This window comes from Sciurus carolinensis, unplaced genomic scaffold (assembly GCF_902686445.1).
Source record: "Sciurus carolinensis unplaced genomic scaffold, mSciCar1.2, whole genome shotgun sequence".
Taxonomy (NCBI): domain Eukaryota; kingdom Metazoa; phylum Chordata; class Mammalia; order Rodentia; family Sciuridae; genus Sciurus; species Sciurus carolinensis.
The window spans coordinates 632,724-636,051 of record NW_025920193.1 but is presented as its reverse complement, the minus strand read 5'-3'; positions in this window follow the sequence as shown (position 1 = coordinate 636,051).

Sequence of the window (3,328 nt, the reverse complement as noted above, 5' to 3'; positions counted from 1 at the left end):
GCTTTTGCTTATTTTAACTTTTGGCCCCTGCATTTTAAATAAGTTAATTGCCTTTGTTAAAGATAGAATAAATATGGTACAGCTAGTGGTGCTAAATGCCCAATATCAGCCAATTAAGCAGTAAGAATTAAAACAATAGAGACCCAAGATTGGTGCTCTAAATGTTCTTGGAGAGGGTGGAATGAAAAAATAGAAAAAGCCTGCACTTGTGTAAATATGAGGCTTTTCCCAAACTGCCCTCAACCCCTCATAAAAGCCACAAAGAATTTTCATCTCTTATCTGTAAAGGCCAGGTGGCTGACCCAAAAGCAAACTTTGATGGCACAAAAGCAAACTTAAAGATGATGACAACCCTCCTCTCAGAGATCAGGGTGACCCAGAGCTTAAAATAACATGCTTTGTATACAATTTTATATGTTAACCAATTAAAAGAACACTGTAAAACTGCTTGCCTTTTATTATAAAAGCCCTGCTAAACAAGGGCTCGGGGCCTCTTAGCATCACCGGTTACCGAGTGCATGGAGGACCAGGCTCGAACTTGCTAATAAATGAGTCTTTGTTGGTTGCATTGATCGTGGTCTCTGGTGGTCTTTGTGGGGTCTCGAGTCGCTGGGCACAACAGTTGAAAGGGGTATTTCATGGGAATTTTTCTCCATTTCTTTCTTTCCTCTCCCACTTCAGAACTTCTTCCTCATCATGTGGTCTGTCTACCCAGCTATCTGTATTTACTTATTTAAAACTTTCTCAAGGTGATCAACCTCATTGCATTTTTCCCCCTTTCCTACATCAATGACTCAGGATTTAAGTACATCGTATTTGTCAAACCATGACTGAAGTCGTTGGTGTCCTGAATTAAAGTCAAATTGTTCTGTGTGAACTGGGGCCTATTCTGAATGATTCTTTCCCTCACTCCATTTGGATAACAAGAAAATGGTTCATATAATTCTTATGGTCCCATGCAAATCTAAGAGTTTTTTTTTTTTTTTTTTTTTTTGCAGTAGCTGGGGATTTGAACCCAGGGCCTTGTGCTTGCAAGGCATGCACTCTACCAACTGAGCTACCTCCCCAGCCCCTCTGAGGGCTTTTGACTGACCCTTTTCTTCCCTGTGTTTTACTACAACCTCTTCAAACCATAATGTTAATTGTTGTTTTGCCTCTTTTATCAGTGGTTCTGCTGTTTTATTAAAGTAATCAAGCTTTTTTTTATAGTCAGCTGCATTCAATCCTACCACAGAAATGTCATGTCATAAGTGGAAGGTCTTTGTTCCAAATGTTGGAGCATTAGTAGTTTGTGGCTTTCAGATTCTAAATGAAAATCCTAAGTAGTAAAATAATTGACAGAAACAGTGGCAGTGGGGCCTCCATTGGATGACAGACTTTTGCAGCAGACTAATTCAGTGGTTCTCAATCTTATTTACGTATTGGAATCACCTGAGATTTGTTTAAATACTTTGTGAAATATTTGAATCATTCACAAAGTAGGGAGAACAGTATAAAGAACCCTGTGTACCTCTTACCAAGTTTAGAGATAGATCAAAGCATGAATGAATGTGTATCATCCATACCCTAATCTACTATTCCTCCACCAATTTTTTCCACCAATTTTTTGAAGCAAATTCCAGATGTCATAACAAATTATGATGTACCTCAAAAGATGAGGCTTTTTTCCCTATTTTAACATAATCACAGTCTTATCTGGGATGATTTTAAAAATATATTCCCAGATCCTATGTCTGAATCAGAATCTTAGGTGGTTATTCTCAGGCATATGCAAAACTTCCTGTCTGATGCAGCCTGTCAGAATGCATTGCTTTTAGAGTATGGATAATACTTTTTTTCTTATGCTAATTCCTTGTAATATTGTAAAAGCCTTTCAGTTTTATTTTAATTTTATCTTTCTTTTAGTTAATTAAATAATTAATCTGTGCTTCTGGGACTGGAACCCAAGACCTCATATATTCTAGGCAAGTGCTCTATCACTGACCTACATCCCCAGACCTTGAATTTTATTTTAGATCATGTGCCTGGTTTCTCAGACTGTAGTTTTGAGGAATAGTGAGAGGCAGTATGGAAAGTAGACTTTTCCATTCCCCACCACCACCACACACAAAAAATTCCTAAGTAAATTAGCCATTTTTTTAATGCACTTTATTTTGTTTGGTAATATCTTAACAGTGTAAAGTCCTTTTTACCTGTTACCAGTTTAAGGCAGGGCTTAGCAAATATTTTCTGTAAGGGACACATGGTAAATATTTTAGAATATGTAGATAATACAGTCTTTCACAACTGCTTCCACGGTGGCATGAAAACAACTGTAGATAATAGGCATACAAATGAGTGTAGCTATTTTTCAGTAAAAGCTTTATAAAAGCACCTCACTTACTGGCTGCAGTTTGTCAACTACTGGTCTAAAGGGATGATAATAAAGAAAAAGAAAACTAAGGAGTTAATATTTTTCAGAATCCTGCAAGCTTTATTTGATTATATATTTTGATTATATAATTATTTTTGTTAAAGGAAAATGTTTTTATTGTCTTTTGCTGTTTGAGGTGCCAAAATTTGCATTCCTATACCTCAAATAGACTAAACCTGTCATAGGTGAGCAAGTATGATTTCATAACCACTTTTTGGTTCTAGTACTGTCTCTCACTAGCTAGGCCAAGTCCTCTACCACTAAGCTACATTCCTACCCACTATTTCTCCATTTTATAAAATCAATGGTCTTTTCTTAAAATTTTAATTAATCAACTGATAAATCTGTGGTTCTGGGTCTTGAACCCAGGGCCTCACATAGGCTAGGCAAGTGTTCTGGCACTGAGCTACTTCCCTAGACCTTTAATATTAAATTTTTAATGTCTCTTCTTTGTGTAACTTATTGTCTAAAATAGAGTTTATAATTTTTTATAAAGTTTGGTATCTGTAACTTTCTTTACAGTTGATTATTGAGATCTGTTTAGAGTTGCTTGTGAAAAATATATACCTGACTTAATTTTTAAAAATATAGCCATCTTTTGTTTTCATTTTTTTCTCTCTCTTAAGAGGTACTCAGAAGCTTGTTATACTTGCCTGCCTATGAATTAAACTGGCAGCAGGGAGTAGGGTTTTCTTTTTCTTTTTTTTTTTTAAGGCCAATCTTGAGGCTCTGAAAGGGTAAATAATATATGCAAACTCAAAAGTTAGACTATGATTTATGCAGTACTTATCATTTGACCATTTTTGGTTCAAGATGAGTTCTTTTTCTATGGTTTGTAAAAATCTGATTTATTCTAATTTTAATGCTTATTTCCTTAGCTGAAACCTAGCACCTCTCTCTACTCTAAGAAGGAGA